The sequence below is a fragment of the Canis lupus genome, chromosome 37 (assembly GCF_003254725.2).
Source record: "Canis lupus dingo isolate Sandy chromosome 37, ASM325472v2, whole genome shotgun sequence".
Classification (NCBI taxonomy): Eukaryota; Metazoa; Chordata; class Mammalia; order Carnivora; family Canidae; genus Canis; species Canis lupus.
Genome location: NC_064279.1, coordinates 6,417,765 through 6,440,855, shown reverse-complemented (window position 1 = coordinate 6,440,855; position 23,091 = coordinate 6,417,765). Strand labels below are relative to the sequence as shown.

Sequence of the window (23,091 nt, the reverse complement as noted above, 5' to 3'; positions counted from 1 at the left end):
GTCTATGGAAATGTCTTGTCTTTCTAATTCCATTCTTTCCTTATGCTAATTTATTTTGCATATCATTTCCAATTAACCATAATTCCCCTATCACTTATATGCATAATTTAACATTTAATTTTTGTAGTCCCATGTTGCTTGTTGTTTTTATGATGTGGCTCCCCAACTGGGACTGTAAGCTTCTAGGGAACATGAACGTTTTTCTTTAAGTTCTACAGTGCCTGACATGGTTCTGGACATAAAATCAATGCTTAATGAATACCTACTGCTTAGTAATCTGGCTAATGGTTATTGGGTCAATGTGTTTACGTTCTTGTCATCTTTGTCATCTGGTTTCATAGTTTTTGCTCTGGAGCTTGTATCATTTGCTTTAGCATCTAGCAGTGCCAAATCACACATTCTCACCTGGGCTGGGCTCCGTGCTGAGCATGGAGCCTGCTTAAGATTCTCTCTCACTCTCTCCCTCTGCCCCTCCTCCCCATGCATGCGTTCTCTCTCTAAAAAAAAAGAAAAGAAAATTGCTGTTATCATTCCAAAATTAAAGAATTCAAGTAGAATCACTCTGGGAGCCTTTTTAGTTGTAAAACTTTGCAAAAATGAAGCAATGTCACACTTGGAAATTGACATTATCAAAGCTTTATGAAATCAGGATAGAGGCTGATGTGGTGTATCTAGTGTCTTACCAAACATGGAAGCTGCTCAACCTTTAGAATTTCATTTCTTGATTCCAGACTGTGTCAATGCATTAGACACTATCAGTCATCTTCCAGATGACTTTTATTTCTTAGGCTTCATTTGAGTATTTCTTCTTTACTTGGAGCTTGTTATAGGAATATAAATAATGGGAATAGATACATATAATCAATAAACTTGTTATTTAGGAGTCATTTGGCTCTTCCAAGTGAATAGTCCGTACATATATTAGATGTATTGGTATATTAAAGAGTCAGGAAAATTAGGTTATTTAAAATTGAAGCATTTTTAATTGAAAAGTGTCATAACTGCTCCAAGGGCTAGTTGTATTGAATTAGTGTGTTTTGCCTGGCAAACTACTCTTATTTTACATTCTTTGAAAAAGTAAATCCAGAGTTTCTTAGCCATGTTTACTCTTATTCAAGGAAAATGTCCCAGGAGGGCAAATAAGAAGGCCATCTGGTCATACTTAAGTGTCATTTTTACCTTGTCCTACGTGCTTGGATATGGTTATTCTTATTTGCTGATTGTCATGATCTCAAGTGATCAATCTTTTACCAGCCTTAGCTCAAAGTATGTTTATAATGCCTGTAGCCCTAAAATTTCTGTCACCTTTCTTTAGAGAACAGCTGGTCAGTAATGACTCTCAAAGAACCATTTGCAATCTGTTTATAGGGTGCTTTTGCAAGACTGTGCAGCCAGCCAGTGGGGTAGCAATATTTTCCTTGTTGGGGGAAGGTAAATTGGTGATAGGAGATAATGTGTGTAGTACAAGCTCACAGCATAGGGTCTAGCCCATTTTAAGTGCTAGGTAAATATGTTATTATTCTGCTTTATAATTTTGTCTCTAGGTGTATAGACCTCAGGCAGTCAACAAGCAAGCTTTTATGTTTCTTAAGACTTGGGAAAGATCTTCCAGAATAGTTGAAATGTAGAGTTTTAGCACAGTGTCTTTTCTTTAGTTTAATTTTTAAAAAAGAAGCTAACCTGTTGTATGACTTGAGTATCCCTCATTTTGGGGATTAGCAGCTAGGGCCTTCAAATGTACTGAAGGTTTTTGAATCTAGAAATAATTCAGGCTTCTTTTCAGAGTGTGGGAGTAAGGGAGGGTGAATTGTGAGAAATGGAATCATTCTTCTGAAATTTATATGCTGTCTTTGGACGAAAACACAAGGAGTAAAAATACTAGATCAGATTGTAGCTGTTTAAAATTAAAGGGCTATATATTTTTGGCTGCAGATGGTGGGTTAAAATTTCTCTCTTATTTATCAGATATATTTCTTTAGCAAGAATAATTGATTTTGAATCATTGGACAAAAAACAACATTATTGTCTTTCAAATTTCTTTTGCTTCACAAATTAAGCAATATAATAATTTTAATTTTATACTTCATGTTCTTAGTGTTAAATACTATGATCTTTACTGAAGGTGTGTGTAAATTTAGTTAATAAAATCATTTTAATTAAAAATGTCAAAGAAGACTTTTTCTCCAAAAGAATGCCACAATTTAGAAACCATGCAGAATTTATATTTAAAGCTACTTTATAAGAAAATGTATAGAAAAAGTTGCCATGACATTTTATAATTTTGAATTTTGAAATACTTTAAAAAGCTCCTGTTACTGTAAAGTTATGAATGAGATAGAGATCTTTGTGACCACTAATTTTATTCAACTTTGTTCTAGAAATTCTAACCAATGCAGTTGTCCTGGAAAAATAAATCAAGAAGGTACAGAAATCATCATTAATTGTAAATGCTGTGGTTGACTACTTAAAAAAAGGCCAAGAAATGAAAATAGTTTATAAAAATTAAATAAGAGGACCTATGTTTAATCCCAGTAAGAATCAGTTAAATGCAAATTAAACAAAAATGAGATTTGTTTTTACCTCTCAGATGGGCACTATCTAATGTCGTAAGAGCAAATTTTTATTGAGTACTTACTGTGTATCAGGTGTTGTAGCAGCTCATTTAATCCTTAAAAATAACCTCTGAGGTAGGTATAATGGTTCAATCTCTGTTTTACAGAAATCTATAGAAATGTTGGGTAAGTTTCCCAAGAGCTAGTCCAAAGCAGAGCTGGGATTTGAGCCTAGCTGTAGAATTCTAGTTTTATTTTTATTTTTATTTTTTTTATTTTATTTTTTTTTAAAGATTTTATTTATTTATTCATGATAGTCACACAGAGAGAGAGAGGCAGAGACACAGGCAGAGGGAGAAGCAGGCTCCATGCACCGGGAGCCCGACGTGGGATTCGATCCCGGGTCTCCAGGATCATGCCCTGGGCCAAAGGCAGGCGCCAAACCGCTGCGCCACCCAGGGATCCCAGAATTCTAGTTTTAGAACCTGTTTTCTTAGCGAATAAGCTGCCTCCAAAGATTGATAACATCCAGTGTTGGTGAAGGTATCAAGAATGAAGTAGCTAGCTCCTGTATATTGCAGGTATTAGGAATGTTCACTGCAGCTTCTTTCTGCAAGGCATTCTGGTGACACTTGTCAAGACCTTATGATGGGGTAGTTCCATTTCTAAAAATTTATCCTAAGGAAATAAGCAAGCAAATGCGCAATAATGAAGTATGAGAATGTGTTTAGAACGTGATTTACAGCAATAGTTATATGACCATGTGGAGAGCATTGTTTATATTACGCTATATCCTACAATGGAATGTCATATGACTATTAAAAAGGATAGTGTAGTATTATGTTTATAAATAATAATGCCCACATTATATTTTGTGTGAAAAAGAGCAGGTTACAAAAGTTTGTGCTCTATAGTATGATCTCATCTTATCTATACATTTAAATAGTGATGCATATATTTATAGACCATAATGCAGTAGGCGAGCAACTCTGAGTGATGGTGTTGTGGATGATATTTACCTCCTTCTTTATCTTTTCTCATCCTTTTTGAAATTCTATGATGGGCATATATTATTTTTCTGGTTGGGAAAAGAGCCCTAAAAAGTATTTATTTTTCTTATTCTTTCAACTCTTTTCTTGTGATAAAATTAGGTTGGCAAGCTTGATCCTTGGTTTCATGCTTTCTGAATGTGAGCCATGTCACAATTCTGTTTTTGAAGTTTCAACTTCCATTTGTTTTATTCCCTACAGCAAAACTGCTCCAGAGCTCTGGGTGTGCTGTCATTAGGTGGGGCTCATGAGCTTTGCAAGTGCTCTAAACTGCAGATCCCACCCTCGTTGGCTTGAGCTTCCTGATTTAAACTTGATTTTTTCATAACATAATTTACATCAAAATAGAACTCAGAATAACCAAATGTAAGCTATCATTGAACATTAAAACAGATATTTTCTTTTTTTAAAATTTTTTAAAATTTATTTATGATAGTCCCACAGAGAGAGAGAGAGAGAGACAGAGACAGAGAAAGAGAGGCAGAGACATAGGCAGAGGGAGAAGCAGGCTCCATGCATCGGGAGCCCGACGTGGGATTCGATCCTGGGTCTCCAGGATCGCGCCCTGGGCCAAAGGCAGGCGCTCAACTGCTGCGCCACCCAGGGATCCCTAAAACAGATGATATTTTAAAGCTGCACTTAAAATCAACAAATGTCGTTAATAATCAGGAATCTTTTGTCAGTGCAAATTTTTCTTTCATGATCATATATGCAGATCTTGATTAGAATGTTTCTTTCTTCTTAAATCTTGGTTTGATGTGAAAACCTCCCAAAGCTTGTGCTTCATTACACACCCCTACCCTGGGTTTGGATTTGGTTGGTATTAGAGCACTTGGGACAGTTTATTTTTTATTTAAATTTTGAACACACGTGCTTAAGACTAATTTAGTGGGATGGATTTTTTTCAATGTCCTCTTTAGAATTAATTGCCTGACAAATTTTAGCATCACTTCAGTGAGAGACCCTAAACTTCTGTGATATAAAAGAAGGGTTATAACTAGTCTTTTGCAGGGAACCTCCAATCCTCAGTGATGAGATGCTTTCATTTCATAAAAGTCTGGTTTTTTTTGTTTTTTTTTTTTTTTTTTTTTTTTTTTAAAGATTGGAGCCTACCCCCTTCTCTCCTGTGTGAATGGATTATTTTACTTTCATGCTTTTTGAAGACAGAGTGAATACATATATAGGTCTTGCTGAGTTCCCTAAACATATTACTAAAATGTAACTAATTTCGATTAAAAGCAAATTTACTAGAAAATAAGATAGTTTTCATTGGAGGCCACAATTTCATCATAAATTTTCATTGGTTCTTGTGGATGGGGCACAGTCTGGGAATTGATTTGCTGAAATCATAGGATTATCTCATTGGACAGCGACCAGCTGATAAGCCCTGCTCTGAAAATATATCAGGCTGTTTATGGGGCACATGTTTTCTCCTTAGGGCTTTGGGGTTGGTCACTCATTTGGTTATGCATAAACAAGGCCCAGAATTGTTTTCTAGGGAAGATCTTGCCCAGAAATTATCCCTCCACCAACCTCCATGCAGGAGAGGAGTGGCCTTTTTGTAGGTACACACACCGGTCACCTTTCTTTATGTTTATGAAGGAATGAGACCCTTCCCAGAGGCTTTGCCCTTAGTCACTTGTGTCAAAAAGGTCAGATTTTTAATTTGTGGGCATTATCTTAAATTTTCTATTGCCAAATTTAAAAAAAATATTTTTTTTTTGTTTATTCATGAGAAACACACAGAGAGAGGCAGAGACATAGCAGAGGTTGGAGCAGGCTTCCTGTGGGAAACCCAATGTGGGACTCGATCCCAAGACCCTGTGATCACGCCCTGAGCTGAAGGCAGATGCTCAGCCTCTGAGCCACTTAGGTGCCTCTCCATTGCCAAATTCTTATGGAAAACTCATTTATAAGAAATTACATTCACCAAAAATTGCTTAAAAAATATGAGTCCAGTTATTTCTCTAAGCTCTAAAATTTAAGTCTAAATTTTACCCTTGAGTTGAGTTAGATTGTAGGTACTAGACCAGCACTATTCCAGTAGCAACATGTGAGCCACTCATGTTAATGTCTTTAGGAGCCACCTTAGGAATGGTAAAAAAAACAGGTGAGAGTAATTTGAAATCTATTTTATTTAGCCACTCTGGAAAACAGTATGGAGGTTCCACAAGAAGTTAAAAATAGAACTACCAGATGATCCAGCAATTGCACTTATAAGTATTTACACAAAGGGTACAAAAATACAGTTTCAAAGGGATACATGCACACTGATGTTTACAGCAGCATTATCAACAATGGCCGAACTATGGAGAGAACCCAAATGTCCATGGACTGATGAATGGATAAAGAAGATATGGTGACTTCCTGGGGAAAAATAGACCTTTCTCACTAAGATCAACAAGACAAGGATGTCCATTCTCACTACCTTCATTCAACCCTGGTACTGGTCGGCCTAGCTACCACCATCAGACAACAAAAAGAACTAAAAGGCAATGAGACATATGAGGAAGAAGTCAAACTCTCACTATTTGCAGATTACATGATACTCTATATAGCAAACCTGAAAGACTCCACCAGAAATCGATTAGAACTGATAAATTCAGTCAAGTAACAGGATACAAAATCAATTCCCTGGTCGCAATATGCTGATGTCATCTCAAATAATGGCTGAAAAACATGTCTGAGAATGAATTAAGGAAGAGAAAAAATGCCCTCCAAATAATCTCCAAATAATGGAAAACCAGCACCCCTCATAGAATCTAAACACTGATTTTAAGATGCCATTATCGTATGTTCCAGTAAGAAAGAGAACATTAAAGTATGACATAGTAACTATAAAAAAAAACCAACAACGATGTGGTGTACACACACACACACACACACACACACAGGAATATTACTCAGCCATCAAAAAAGAAGGAAATCTTGACATTTATAATTATGTAGATGGAGGAGCTAGGGTGTATCATGCTAAGCAAAGTAAGTCAGAGAAAGATAAATGCCATATGATTTCACTTATATGTGGAATCTAGGAAACAAAACAGATGAACATATGGGAAGATGAGAAAGGAGAGAAGGAAACAAACTGTAGGAGACCCCTAGTGTTAGAGAACAAACTGAGGGTTGATGGAGGAAGGTAGGTGGGCAATAGGGTGAATGGGTGATAGGCATTGGGTGTTGTATATAAGTGTCGAATCATTGAATTCTATTCCAGAAACCCAATATTGCACTTTTTGTTAACTAAGCAAAATTTAACTAAATATAAACAGAAAACCTATTTTATTTAACTCAATATACCTGAAACACTATCATTTCAATATGTAATGAATATAAATGTGTTACTGAGATATTTTGCTTTTTTTTTGGAGGTACTAAGTCTTTAAAATCTGGGATTTTATACCTACAGCATATTTTACCTTGGACCAGCCACATTTCAGTTGCTCAGTAGCCACATGTGGCTCATAGCTCTTGTAGCGGATAGCATATTGTAGGCCATTGTGGAGCTATGTGTGAATGTGCCTGACTTGGGGCTGTTTGTGTTAAGCCAATGATATTAATGAGAATAGTGATACGACAACAGTATTGTACCTGATGTAGCTGTAAGAATAATACTTCATATGTCATGAAGACTAATAGACAACTCTCCTTTCATCACCAGAAAAACATTCTTATTTATATTATGGATACGTGGACTGATCTTGTGTTCTTGTAATTCTTTGGTAGGGATGCTAGAAAGTTCAGAGACAAAATAATGGCCTATTTCTAGTACCTGGGCAGTGCTGAATGATGTGAATTCTGGGTATAAACTTTACCGCTGGCTTACTTCCCCTTGTTTTTTTGGCTTGCTTCTTTTCAACTTAGTGAGTATCATATGCTAACATGTCATGCAATTTTTTAAAAATAAGGATGGCGATAAATAAAGTCTTGTGTTATTAAAGTTTTTAATAAGTTTAAATAATTATGTCAGCCTAGATTTTATAGAAAATAGAATTGAAGAAATTTTATAGAGACTGAATTCTCTCAGTTGACTTTTGATTCTTTTAAAATGTAGCTTAATAAACTTAGATGTACTTGGGAAGCTAGTATCTAAGTTATTGGGTCTAATGAGGGACTATATAGGGATATTAACTGGTAATTTCTTATGTTAGCAGTTCTCAGATTTCAGCATTTAACAACATTAACTGGGGAGTATGTTAAAAATCTGATGTATGGGCCCCACCCCATAGATAGGTTAGAATTAGTAGATTTGGGTTGAGGTCTACCAAATGGTAGTTTAACACATTTTCTTGCTTGTCATATTCCTGGTAGCTGCTTTTTCCATCTTCCTCTTCCTAATCTCCCAGAAAAAAAATACTTTCCATACCTAATCTCTACAATGTTTTTCCTTAGGTCTTTTCTTCACCCCCAACCTTTTTGAGATATAACTGACATATAACATTATATAAGTTTCAGGTGTAAAACATGGTGATTTGATAGACATATATTGTGAAATGATCGCCACTGTAGCTTTAGTTAACACCTCTATTACATCACATAATAACCATTTCTTTTTTGTGGTGAGAGCTTTTAAAATCTACTCCCTTAGCAATTTTTAAGTATATAATACAGTATTATTATTATTATTATTTTTTTTTTAATTTTTTTTAATACAGTATTATTAAATATAATCACCATTAGGTCCCCAGGACTTGTTCATCTTATACCTGGATGTTCGTATATTTTGATCTATGACTCCCTAATCCCCCCCCTGCCCTTACCCTTCTCACCCTCTAGTCTTTTTCTTATCTCTCTTCCCTTGACCCTCTCTGGCTAACACCAGAGTATTTTTAGGGCAACTTACATTCTTTGGAGTTTTCAATTTTGCTTCCCAGCTTCACCTATTATGTAGATTTTGTACACAAAATAACAGGACAGTGTATTACCTAGGATTCTTTAAGTCTGTGACAGAAACCAACTCAACTTGCCTAACCAAAAAGAGAGAAGTGTCAGGAGAGCCCCGGGGTACGCCTTGTTTTAGGCAATCTGGATTGAGACTGGAGTCGTCTATAGCTGTCTCTCTGGTTCTCTGCCGGGCTGACCATCGAAGTACTCATAGCTCCAGAGGCACATATGGGAACAATTTACTCCTTATGGAAAAAAGGAGGGGATGAGTGCTAGTACTTAGGATTCAGAATCTCTTCTTTATCCCCGTTATTCATGTATCAGGACAGAAGGTCTTACTATAACAAAGAGTGGGTTTTTAGTTTACCCTGGGATCCTTCTTTTTTTTTTAAAGATTTATTTATTTATTTGTTTGTTTGTTTGTTTATGATAGAGAGAGAGAGAGAGAGAGAGAGAAAGAGAGGCAAAGACACGGGAGGAGGGAGAAGCAGGCTCCATGCCAGGAGCCCGACACACGACTCGATCCCGGAGCTCCAGGATCGCGCCCTGGGCCAAAGGCAGGCGCCGAACCACTGAGCCACCCGGGGATCCCCTGAGATCCTTCTTTAAAAAAAATAATTGATCCTGGATGGCTCAGTCAGAAAAAACGGAGCCCTTGTTCTCAGGATAATGAGTTTAGCCCCACGTTGCATGTAGAGATTACTTAAATAAATAAATAGACTTCAAAAAATTGCATTGATGAGGTAATGGATAAGTGCATAGGTTTTTGAGACAGTTCCCCAATTACAACCAATATTTGGTTTTCATTTTAATTAGATTTAATTTGTTTGAAACAAGTATTTAAGACCATGGTTATCTTTCTAAATTTAATAGTGCAGCATTCTAAGCAAAATAAGTATTTAATTTCATTTATAAATGGAATGAATTTCTTTCTTTGAACAGATTTTAACGTATTAACTAAAATGCTACTTCTTGTATATTGAATTTGGGGGCAGGAAGCCGATTTCCTTAAATTTAATAAGTTGAACTCATTTGACTCATTGAAACAAATGAAATTTTTTCAACATCTTTAGAGAGAAATTGGTAATTTTATTTGTAGTTATGTAACTTTATCTGATGCATAACCTAATTAAAATAGTTCTATCATTCTTTTGTAAGAATTGTTTATTTTCTAGAAGTCATTCCTTGAGACTTCAAACCTTGCTTCATCCTTATGTCCTCATTTGTTCTACTTTCAGTAATTACTGTGTCTCTGCTACTACACTGGACATCTGGTGAGACTAGTGGGAAAGAGCAAGAAAAGACTAAATTGCTTTGTGTCAGGACTTACAACTTGTGGTTCTGAAGCCATCTGGAGAGCCATTAGGGAACCCTGATGGTTAGTTGTGTGCACCAGGGCTTCTGGGTGGGAAGAAGCTAGTACTTTAGGCAGGCATCGTACTTGACATCACTAATTTCCTCCTTCCTTATCTTCAGGCCAAGAGGTCAGCACTGTCTTTAGTATACCTCCCATGATGTGGATTTGAGTGTTGATGTGGGAGTTGATATGGGAGGCAGAGCTTCATTTTGCAGCTTACCTTAGGATTTCTGAGTACAGACGTTCACGTGCTTGTACAAGGAGCCCTCTAAGTATGCATTCATTTTCCTTAAAAAAAAAAATGGATGCGTGAGAAGAGAAAGGCAAAGGATTGGGACCTTAATGAGTCTAACTCTGGAAGGTCTCCCCTTGGCAAAGCCGCTCTTTCCAACCTCTGTTACACCTGCGTATGACAGAGTTGTCAGAGCCCATGGAGACTGCCTTAACGGAGGGAAGTTGCTACTTCTGAAAAGCATTATGGGCTTATAAAGTTGACTTATAATACATCTGTGGCTCATAACAAATAAATAAATAATGACTTTCTATGCCTGCAGAGTTTATAGTACGTGGACCAAATATGAGAACCGGAGACTGAGGAAGAAAGCAAGGCCGTTCAGGTGAACTCAGGAGCTCTGCTTTGGCAGTGGGACACTACTTGGCACCTGCATGTAGGGCACTGGCTTTCAACCCTGTAAATAGATGATTTTATCTCCCCACTCCCCAATTTGGTGGGTAACCCTAGGTACTATATGACATGACCTAGGTGTAGGAAACACAAGAAGCTGTGATATATGGGCAGAGAAGCAGGCCTTCAGGACACCTGAATGTGGCTCTCAACTGTGTCACCCACTCGCTTGGTGCTCTCATTTGGAAATCAAATCTAGAATCAATTGCTTCATCATAGGGCAACTGTGGAGATAACATGAGGCTGAAGGTGGGGGCCGAGGATGTATGGCAGATACCAGAAAAGCAGGCCTTTTAAAGTGAATCTGTTCCCAGTGGGAAGCCAAGTTTTATAGTAAATAAGGGGGGAAGGGGTTAAGTCTGGACAAGGAAAAGCTCAAATTATGTGTATCAGTTTGTCTTACATACAACAAAATTTAGATTATAATCACAAATATGGCCTAACTATTTTGGAAGGAAGAAAGAACAAATGAAGGTGTCGAAGTTTTTCAAGAGTTGAGAGGAGTTAACTTTTTCAAGACAATTGTATGATTGCACAATGTAGTATTTGTCTTTCTTACCACAGTCTTGAAAGTCTTATTGCAAAAAATTGTGGCAGGGCTCTATCGACCTTACCGCAGCCTGTGACATTCAAATTGCTTTTAATTTTCTTCCTCCTTCTCTTGTCAACTATTCTAACTTTGCCAGGCCCTTATTAATCAGTGGTTTTGCGTGTGATTCAAGAAGTTATTCAAAATCTCTTTCATTGACTTGTATGAATTCCTGAATCTTTTACAAGTTCATGCAGTTTCTCTTCGCATTTTATTCTCGAAACATCTGAGGTTCAATGAATGATTGACAGATGAATGGCAGGGAGCAGCTCAGTCATTGCAAGGAAGGAGCGGTTGAATGGGGAATAACGTACAAAGTCTTCAATTCACTGTTTTGTGATATGTTTTGCTTTCTTCCTCAGCTGCTTAATAGACTGGAGCTGGATAATGAATACCTAGGCACCAAAGATCTCTTTTTTTTTTGTCAAAAGAATTTGGAAACGATAGTACTGTGAAAATACAGATAGTTCTTTTGGGAAAGGTTTCAAACATTTCTTATCCTAATACTTGAATTGAGATTAAACTTGATGTCAGTAGGCAGGATCATGATACCAAAGAGAACTGTTTCCTTCCCCACATGCTGCACGTTGGTGTTCATTTAATTTTTCAGTTCTTCCGGATGATTGTCCAAGCGACTGGGAATCTTAGAAATCTTAGAAATTGGGCGATTTATTTTAAAATTCATTCTTTTACTAGTCTTCTTAAAAAAAGATGTATTTATTTATGAGTGAGAGAGGGGGAGGGAGAGGACACGAGCAGGGGGAGGGACAGAGGGAATTAGAGAGAAGCTCAATCTCAGGAACCTGCGATCATGTCTGAGCCGAAACCAAGAGTCCGGTGCTTACGTGACTGAGCCACCTGGGCACCTCATTCTTTTTCTAGTCATAAGACTCTAAGTTCCTGGAGAATGGAATCTATTTGATCTGTGGTTCCTTGGAGCTAGAACAGTGTTTCACACATAGTAAGCGTTGGAGATTGCTTGTGCGAACATTCCGGTCAGTTTAGCACTCCGTGTTTATGACTTACTTGTGACTCCCTTCTCTAACATGATTACTTATTGTCTATTCCATACCTTTTCCCCTTTTCTGTTCAGAGGTGCCTTTTGTTAACTTGGTAATAATGGTAAATACCAGTTGGTAATCTCAGACTTTGAAATGTAACCTGTATGTTTGCAGCTTCCCCACAACCATTGCATGGTGCCAGTGAAATGGCATCCACTAGAAATCTTACTGTGGTAGCAAATCACCTGTAAAGTTAAAAACGACAACTGATTATTGAATTGAATGGGCACTGTTCTTGGTGCTCTGCTGAAAAAAAAAAACATCTAAATTCATTTGCCTACTTAGAGATGATGTCTGTCTGTCATTTCTGACTCTCCATGAAGCATACCTTCATAGTGAGGAGAGATACTAGACTCTAGAGAGACACTAATAACATACTGGATACTAGAATGTGGAAGTGCTATGGAGAAAAAATATAGCAGGGAAAGGGTAGTGTTGAGGCAGTTGAAATTTTAATACAGTGGTCAGGGAAGGTCCTACTGAGAGGGTGGCATTTGGTAAGCATGGGAAGGGGCAGCAAAGTGAGCCATGTGGATATTGAAAAAGAAGAGCTTCTGTGGCAAAGGAAACAGCAGATGCAAAGGCCCTGTGGCAGAGTATGGCTGATGCCTTCTCGGAGCTGCAGTGGGACTGGGATGATATGAACACGGGTGGCCACAGTGGTAGACCAAGTCAGAGGGGACCAGGGACCAGATCTTGTGGGCCTTGTAGACCATTCTATGGGTTTTGGTTTTTATTCTAAGTGAAATGGGGACCTCTAGAGGGTTTTGAGTAGAAAGCAAATGATCTGACTTCCATTAAAAAAATAATTCTGGTTGCTGTTTTGAGAATAGACAGCAAGAGATCAAGGGTAGGAGCAACGAAGGAGGTGATTCTTTATTCAGAGGTCAGATGTTAGGGGTTTGGATCTGAGAGATGCTATTGAAAGCTCATTCCTATCTTCCCTTTTTTAAATTGGATTCTTTCTTTGGCTTAGAATTCATGCCATGTTTCCCTGGCCTCTTCATATCTTTCAAAGTCCAGCTCAATTTTTCTCATTAGGCTTCTTTTAAACACTTGCAATCCGTGCTGATCATTCTCTGCAGCGAATTCTTACTGACTTATGCACTTAACTCCATACAGCATAGAAGGCAATTGCTTTCAATTTCCTTCATGTAGGTCGGTTTTGATTTCTTTCCATACTATAGCAAGGCCCGCATCTTACACATTTCAGCATAAAGTAGGCTCCTGACTTGATAAATCTTTCTTGAATGGCTGGCTAAATTCTGAAGAAAAGTCAACATGTGCTCCTGCTGTTGATCTGGTCCTTTCAAATTCTTCTTTTCTCATTACTGGCAGTTAACACCTTCCATTTATTTACTTGGAAAATGTTAACCGAGCACATGGTACTTAGTGAAGGATGCAACATGCAAGAGAAACCGTAATTGTCCTCAGAGAGTTTATAGTCTGACAAGGGCAGACACGAATCTTCCCAGTTAGACTGTGAGGCGCTGTGAAGTGTAGGGGGTAAGAATGATGTAAAAAGGCCCCTGGGATTCAGGGGTAGGAGGGTGGCCTTGGGCTGGGTGTTCTTCGGGAAGAGAGCGGCCTTCGGGCCGTGCTGTAGGTGGAGGGCATGGCAAGGCCACGCTGAGCATGCTAAGTAAGCACTTCAGGCATAGATAAGCTTGCACGGAGCACGTCCCGTATGGAAGTGTTTAATGTGGTCCTTTCAGGAAGTGTAAGGAGATCCACTCAGAATTCCCTCCTCCTGTCTCCACCCTGACCCTCAGAGCCGTGCCACCATTCAAAGTCATGCCATCGTCACCTGTCACCTGGACTTTGCAAAGACCTGACTTCAGATTTCAGCTTAATGGGCTTCAGAGTCCCTGCCTGTGAGAGGCCTGCCCTGCTCACCCTGCCTTGACTTGCTCGCACCCCGGCCCTTTGATTACGTTACTACTTGACCAGGAGTAGTGTCCCCAAAGAGGTGCTGCTGCACTGGGGGAGACAGAGGATGGGTTGGGAGAAAACATGGGAGTCAGGGAGGCCGGCTGAGAAGTGACCGTCTAGACAGGATCTGACGTGAACTTGGCTTAGTCCTGCTGTGGCAGGGGGAATGGAGAGAAAGAGAAGCAGTGAGGCTTAAAAAAATGTGTTCCGTGGGGTACAGAGTGCATGTAGCTATTACTGGTGTTCATAGTTAAGACCTCTGGGTGTTTTATGGAATAAACAATTGTATTGAAATACAGTTGGTTGTCTCTTCTAAGCAGCTTTTGACAGTCAGTAACTAGGAGCTTGTGTTTTGTGGTTGGCCTTGCAGGAAAGACTTTCCCAGGCGAATGTGTTCCAGCTACCACAAAGGAATGCAGAATTTTTAATGTCTGAATTCCATTTACCAACAGTTGGTAATTATCCACAGCTTTAGTAAAGATAATGTTTTGGGATGTGTTCCATGCAAAAGAAAAAAAAAAGAAAGAGCTGTCTTTTGCCCTAGGGATATTCAGGGAGTGGAAGTTTAGTATCTTTCAAAAGCGATGACTTTAAAATGAATCGATTCTACTTCCCCTACACAAGCCATCGATATTTATAAACAGACAAGCAAATCCCCAACAGTGCTTGATGTAAAAGCAAAGAGTTTTTGTTTTTTTAGGAAATAGTTGGGTAGACCATGGAGCCTCATTTGTGTTTTACTGGAAAGCAAGTTGGAATTTCAAAAAAACGTATTGAAAATACATGAAGTTTGGTTCCAGTTTTTCTAATCTGGCATAATGTTTAAAAATGATTCTTAAAGTTTTACTCTTCTTAATTTAATATATCTTAGAAACATAGATCAGTGTTTTAAAAACTTGATATCTATGCCAATGAATATCATTCCAGTAAGGGACTCATTACACACTTTAACTTTTGGGGTAAATGAATAAATTTCTTGCCTCTATTCTTCCCATACTTGCTTTCCTATTCTATTTTCTTCTCTCATTATATATATAAGGGTCTGTCATTTGGGTACTGATATTTTGTTAGTTTTTTTTTCTCCTTTATTTTGGTCCAACATTCATTTCCTCTTCTCCTAACAACTAACTAACTAACTTACTTTCTTCCTTTCTTTCTTTCTTTCTTTCTTTCTTTCTTTCTTTCTTTCTTTCTTTCTTTCTTTCTTCTTTCTTTCTTTCTTTTTTTTAATAAAGTAATTTTTTATTGGTGTTCAATTTACCAACATACAGAATAACACCCAGTGCTCATCCTGTCAAGTGTCCCCCTCAGTGCCCATCACCCACTCACCCCCACCCCCCGCCCCCTCCCCTTCCACTACCCGTAGTTCGTTTCCAGAGTTAGGAGTCTTTATGTTCTGTCTCCCTTTCTGATATTTCCCACACATTTCTTCTCCCTTCCCCTATATTCCCTTTCACTATTATTTATATTCCCCAAATGAATGAGAACATACACTGTTTGTTCTTCTCCGACTGACTTACTTCACTCAGCATAATACCTTCCAGTTCCATCCATGTTGAAGCAAATGGTGGGTATTTGTCGTTTCTAATAGCTGAGGAATATTCCCTTGTATACATAAACCACATCTTCTTTATCCATTCATCCTTCGATGGACACCGAGGCTCCTTCCACAGTTTGGCTATTGTGGACATTCCTGCTAGAAACATTGGGGTGCAGGTGTCCCGGCGTTTCATTGCATCTGTATCTTTGGGGTAAATCCCCAACAGTGCAATTGCTGGGTCGTAGGGCAGGTCTATTTTTAACTCTTTGAGGAACCTCCACACAGTTTTCCAGAGTGGCTGCACCAGTTCACATTCCCACCAACAGTGTAAGAGGGTTCCCTTTTCTCCGCATCCTCTCCAACATTTGTGGTTTCCTGCCTTGTTAATTTTCCTCATTCTCAGTGGTGTGAGGTGGTATCTCATGGTGGCTTTGATTTGTATTTCCCTGATGGCCAGTGATGCAGAGCATTTTCTCATGTGTGTGTTGGCCATGTCTATGTCTTCCTCTGTGAGATTTCTGTTCATGTCTTTTGCCCATTTCATGATTGGATTGTTTGTTTCTTTGCTGTTGAGTTTAATAAGTTCTTTACAGATCTTGGAAACTAGCCCTTTATCTGATATGTCATTTGCAAATATCTTCTCCCATTCTGTAGGTTGTCTTTTAGTTTTGTTGACTGTATCCTTTGCTGTGCAAAAGCTTCTTATCTTGATGAAGTCCCAATAGTTCATTTTTGCTTTTGTTTCTTTTGCCTTCGTGGATGTATCTTGCAAGAAGTTACTGTGGCCAAGTTCATAAAGGGTGTTGCCTGTGTTCTTCTCTAGGATTTTGATGGACTCTTGTCTCACATTTAGATCTTTCATCCATTTTGAGTTATCTTTGTGTCTGGTGCAAGAGAGTGGTCTAGTTTCATTCTTCTGCATGTGGATGTCCAATTTTCCCAGCACCATGTATTGAAGAGACTGTCTTTCTTCCAATGGATAGTCTTTCCTCCTTTATCGAATATTAGTTGACCATAAAGTTCCACTTCTGGGTTCTCTCTTCTGTTCCATTGATCTATGTGTCTGTTTTTGTGCCAGGACCACACTGTCTTGATGACCACAGCTTTGTAGTACAACCTGAAATCTGGCATTGTGATGCCCCCAGATATGGTTTTCTTTTTTAAAATTCCCCTGGCTATTCGGGGTCTTTTCTGATTCCACACAAATCTTAAAATAATTTATTCTCACTCTCTGAAGAAAGTGCATGGTATTTTGATAGGGATTGCATTAAACGTGTACACTGCCCTGGGTAACATTGACATTTTCACAATATTAATTCTGCCAATCCATTAGCATGGAATATTTTTCCATCTCTTTGTGTCTTCCTCAATTTCTTTTAGACGTGTTCTGTAGTTTTTAGGGTATAGATCCTTTACGTCTTTGGTTAGGTTTATTCCTAGGTATCTTATGCTTTTGGGTGCAATTGTAAATGGGATTGACTCCTTAATTTCTCTTTCTTCAGTCTCATTGTTAGTGTATAGAAATGCCATTGATTTCGGGGCATTGATTTTGTATCCTGCCACGCTACCGAATTGCTGTATGAGTTCTAGCAATCTTGGGGTGGAGACTTGTGGGTTTTCTACGTAGAGTATCATGTCATTGGCGAAGAGGGAGAGTTTGACTTCTTCTTTGCCAATTTGAATGCCTTTAATGTCTTTTTGTTGTCTGATTGCTGAGGCTAGGACTTCCAGTACTATGTTGAATAGCAGTGGTGAGAGTGGATATCCCTGTCTTGTTCCTGATCTTAGGGGAAAGGCTGGTTCAACACTCGTAAAACAATCAATGTGATTGATCATATCAGCAAGAGAAAAACCAAGAACCATATGATCCTCTCATTAGATGCAGAGAAAGCATTTGACAAAATACAGCATCCATTCCTGATCAAAACTCTTCAGAGTGTAGGGATAGAGGGAACATTCCTCAACATCTTAAAAGCCATCTACGAAAAGCCCACAGCAAATACCATTCTCTTTCTCTTTCTTTCTTTATTTCTTTCTTTCTTCTTCTTTCTTTCTTTCTTTCTTTCTTTCTTTCTTTCTTTCTTTCTTTCTTCTTTCTTTCTTTCTCTCTCTCTCTCTTTCTTTCTTTCTTTCTTTCTTTCTTTCTTTCTTTCTTTCTTCTTTCTTCTTTCTTTTTTCTCCTTCCTTCCTTCCTTCCTTCCTTCCTTCCTTCCTTCCTTCCTTCCTTCCTTCCTTCCTTCCCTTCTTTCCTTTCTTTTCTTTCTTTTCTTTCCTTTTTCCTTCCTTGAAGCTCCTTCAGTTTTGGTCTAGATGTCTTTTTTCTTCCAGGGTGCTAGCAGGCTATGTGAAACTCCCCTCTCAGCAGCATGCGAGTTTGTGTCTCCCTGTACCTTCACTTCTGAGTACTGTTATTTTTCAAAGTTGACATTTTAATGGATAAAAAATTATATATCATTTTCAAAAATTTGTTTATGGCATATAGTATTAATTATTTAACATTTTTTCTTTTGGGAATTATCTATTCACACCTGCAAAGAAAAGATTAATAATTGAATTAAAAACCTTAATGAATGAATTTTGAAGATTTTATTTATTTATTCATAAGAGACACAGAGAGAGGCAGAGACACAGGCAGAGGGAGAAGCAGGCTCCATGCAGGGAGCTCGATGTGGGACTCCATCCTGGGTCTCCAGGATCATGACCTGAGCTGAAGGCAATGCTCAACCAGTGAGCCACCCAGGTGCCCCAAAACCTTATTGAATTTAAAGAACTAAAAAGAATGAATTATTTTCTCTTATTTATTTATCTATTTGCATATTCAGTGATTAAAGGCTAAAACAACATCTTGAAAGCACTGTTGGACTCCAGTCTATAATTAAAAGCTTTTGGAACTTAAAATTCCGTCTTCCCATTTGTGTACATTTTTTTTCCCCAACTAACAAGTGGACTATTCGTATGTTGTGGATCCTAACATATTATTTGATAAAAGTACAAGAAAAAGAGACTTTTTCCTAAAGAACAGCAGCCTGGGGATCCCTGGGTGGCGCCGGGGGATCCCTGGGTGGCGCCAGCGGTTTGGCGCCTGCCTTTGGCCCAGGGCGCGACCCTGGAGACCCGGGATCGAGTCCCACGTCGGGCTCCCGGTGCATGGAGCCTGCTTCTCCCTCTGCCTGTGTCTCTGCCTCTCTCTCTCTCACTGTGTGCCTATCATAAATAAATAAAAAAATTAAAGAAAAAAATTAAAAAAAAAAAAAAGAACAGCAGCCTGGAGGGTTAATTGTATTTTTTTTTTTTAAAGATTTTATGTATTTATTCATAAGAGACACAGAGAGGCAGAGACACAGGCAGAGTGAGAAGCAGGTTCCATGCAGGGAGCCCGAAGTAGGACTCGATCCTGGGTCTCTAGGATCATGCCTAGGGCTGAAGGTGGCGCTAAACTGCTGAGCCACCCGGGCTGCCCGTTAATTGTATTTCTGATACTTCTGCACCCAAGAAGGGGAAGTGAGTGGCAGCTGCAGTCACCTCAGGCTCTCTATAAAATGCCCTGTGTCAGGAGCATTCACCGGCAGGTTGTATAGCAGGGATTTTCTGGTATTAGTCCTTTTACTAGAATACTCTTGCTGAGAAAGCTGAACATTGGGCTTATGATTATGCATGATAAACACTGAGTGATGACTTAAAATCGCTTTCTCTTAGCAGCAGATATGATGGAAATCTACTGGGGAAGGATCTTTAGTTGAGAATTTGGTGACGGCTTTCTTCATCTCTTGTCAACTGACCTTGCGGGTCTGAGGGGTCGCTGATTTCCTAGGTTTCTCTGATCTCTGCTTATTGCAGGCAGATTATGTGTTCTTTAGTGTCTCTTGACGTAGTGCTTTTTCCTCATTTAAATAGTAAAACACACACATGGCGTTTGAAGCATGGTATAGTTGAGCAGGTGTGTGTGCATGTGTGTGTATGTTTGTGTGGTTATTTTTTTGGAATTTGAAGGGTTAAACAGGATGTTAGTTATTATTATTGGTTTTGTTTATCAGTGTCCAGTCTAGGAAGTTAAAATCCTAGGGTGTGTTTCTAGTTTGTAAAAAATCTTTTGACCAGGAATGTTGTCAATAATTGCCCTTCGGGTGAGATTTAGTAAATTCACATTGACCTTCAGATTCTTGAGCAAAAACATTTTAAATAGAAACACTTGCTTGATGTATCTGTTGTCTGCTGCTGTCTGTATCTTCTACACAAAATCTGCTGCTTTTGGAAATGAAGTCGTATACTAAGGTGTTTTGCAATTTGCTTGGTCACCGCGTGTTTCTTGACCTCTGGAAGAGAAGTGATTTTGTTTTTAGTTGTTGTTTGAGCAGATGTCTGTTATCTGGGAGAGCAGCATAGTGCAGACCTAATCATAAATAGAAGCGCGGGGAGGGGTTTTAAGGAGTGCTACATTGCACTGGGCCCTTTGGGAATGGGACCTGGCGCGGCAGCAGAGGCAGCACATGGGAGGGATTGTCTAAGGGGCTTGAAAGGACCAGCTTTCTGGTTAATAAATATGGTGGCTACTAATCAATTCCCTTTACCATGAGCTTTATCTTCTGAAGCTTTTCAGAAGAGCATGGATCATTTCCTGAAGAAAATTTGTCTTCTTGCAGAAGACCTAGGAATGGAGACGGAGAAACACATGAAGAATTCTTAGATTTCAATAGGAGAAAATGTAAAGCAGCCACCCTCTGTCATTTCACTAGCTCATTTTCCCATGTGAGAATATTGCCTGACGCGGCTCCTGATCTCACAACCCTGAGATCACAACCTTGAGCCAAAAGCAAGAGTTGACCCGCTTAACCTAACGGAGCCACCCAGGCATCCCCTGAATGAGGCCTTAAACCCCAAACTAATAAATCTTTTTAAGATGAATTGGCATTGTTGATTCTAATTAATAAATAATAAGGCTAGTGTTAAGCAGAAACTGCATTTGAATATTTGTTTTCTCTGTTTCTCTTTGGCCTCGTAATAACCCGCAACTCCGCCCACCCTCTCAAGAGTCTTTGGGACATAGTTACTTGGATTTATTGCATTTACTTCAGACCCACCCGAGATGGTATTGATTTGCTCAGCCGCATCAGTGTTTCTGGGAATTTGTTGTCACTTAGATGGAAAACCCAGAATTTAGTCCCAATTTTTGTCCACTTTCCTCCCTTGTTGCCATTCTGTTGCCAATTCCTTGGGCTCTTTGAAATATTCCCAATTGATATATTTCCTTTCTGTGTTACTAAAATCCATTTCGCAGCACCAAGTGTCAGATGCCTTAACTACCCTGCTTCTAACTGGTTTCCCCACCTCTGTTTCCCTCCTCCTACAAGCAGCCCTGCCGAGGCTCTCAGATGACGTTTCTCATACTTATATTTCATATTTTGACTCTTCTGCTCAAGACCCTGGAATAGCTCCCTCCTCATCACTCTTAAGTGAGGTTTCAACTGACTTGCTTCCTATTCTGTGCCCAAGGTTCTTCTAATTTCTTCTCTGTTTACTCTCGCCTCTCACTATGTGCAGTTACTGGCTTCTTGGTGCTTGGCTTTACGAGTTCTTTCCCAAGAGGATTGTTTGGAAATTGGAATTAATTTCTTTAACGTAGAAACAATTATTTTAGAAACGTTGTTGAGTTCTGAAGCTATAACTCGAAGGGCTGTGCATCCTCATGTAGCTGATTTCTGGCTTCTGGTAGCCAGGAGTCCTGTCGAATAGTAGTGGGGCAGGGGAAGGATGGCCTGCTTTCTCCTTCTTTCCTAATTACAGGGTCATCTAGCACAAGGCAGAAATCACAGTGATTTTTTTTTTTAAGATTTTATTTATTTATTCAAGAGAGACATAGAGAGACAGAGACATAGGCAGAGGGAGAAGCAGGCTCCCTGTGAGGAGGCTGATGCGGGACTCGATCCCAGGACCCCGGGATCATGAGCTGAGCCAAAGACAGATGCTCAACCACTGAGCCACCCAGGTGCCCCCACAGTGATGGTTCATGTGTAGAGGTAGCCGTTAGCATTTGACTTCTGTTAACTGACTTCCAGTCCTTGGAGCCACCCCAACTAAATAGCACATTAATTAATTCACTGAGTACATTATCCTTAAAATAGCAGTAGTTTCTTTCTACTAAACACTTTCACTTCTGATTTTTCTAATCCTTACAACCATCATGCATGGTACTTTAAAGTCCCCTCCACTGAGGAGAGGCACCAGTTGAGACAGGATGAGGTTTAAGCATGTACAACTCCTGATTTATTAACACGTCTTACAAATAGCTTATCTGTATTTGTAAATCACTTAACAGAGGAGGTGCTGTGTGAATGTTTGTTAGTGAGATGTACTGATCACCTCCACCCTTTCTCTACTTCATCTCCTCCCTTGCTATATGCAAGCACCAGGGGGCCACTATTCCTGCTTTTAGAGACAGGATAGCTTCAAGGTCGATGGTTTCTTTTGCTGTTCAGAGCTGTTTTAGTGTGATGTAGACCTACCTGTTTATTTTTGCTTTTGTTGCCTCTGCTTTTGGTGTCGGATCTAAAAAATTATTGTCAAGACTGAAGTCAAGTTGCCTACCGCCAGTGTTTTCTTCTTGGAGTTTTATGGCTTCAGGGTTTTTGTTCAGATCTACAATCCGTTTTGAGTTCGGGTGGGTTTTGTGTATTGTGTAAGAGAAGAGTCCAGTTTCATTATTTTGTTCCAGTTTTCCCGGCACCATTTACTGACACTTTCCTTTCCCCAAGCTTACATTCTTGTTGGGAGAGGGACCCAATAACCCAATAACAGATCATAATAATTGCTGTTGGAGAAAAACACAGGGAGAGAGGAGGCATGGGGAAGGCTGGGCGTTGCAGTTTTAAAGATGATGGCCACCGTATTTAAGAGAGGAGGTGACATTTGAGCAAGTTCCTGAGAAAGACTCTAATGGGTTATATTCTGTGAGAAGGAAATTGAGCAAGTTAACCTGTGCTCAACCGCATATTTCAACTGTGGCAAAATCTTCTGTCTTGCTCTTTTAAAATTTGATTCCATTTTTTAAAGATTTTATTTATTTATTAGAGAGACAGCACAAGCCGGGGGAGCAGCAGGGAGAAGCAGACTCCCCACTGAGCAGGGAGTCCAACGTGGGTTCAAACCCAGGACCCCCGGATCATGACCTGAGCTGAAGGCAGACTCTGAACTGATTGAGCCACCCAGGTGCCCCTGAAATTAAATTTCAACAGGAAATAAATATATGTGTGTGTGTGTGGGGAGGGGGTAAAAGAAAAGGGGACCATTCCAGAAGGTGGGGTGTCTAGGAAAGGATGGACGTAGAAGGGCTCGTAGGGGGACCCTCTTCGCCTTGACTGCCAGGAGGAAGCTGTGTGCAGCGAGCTCGAGGGTCCCCGGGGGGTAGGCCTTGCCATCACCTGACCCCGGTCTGTAGAGGCCGCTTC

General features: G+C 39.3%; 1 protein-coding gene across 1 annotated transcript in view; it reads left to right on the top strand.

Annotated features, from left to right (window-relative positions):
* HECW2 (HECT, C2 and WW domain containing E3 ubiquitin protein ligase 2) overlaps positions 1-23,091 on the top strand; it is a 359,319-nt gene that overhangs the window by 112,957 nt on the left and 223,271 nt on the right. The gene's annotated exons all lie outside the window — the stretch shown is intronic.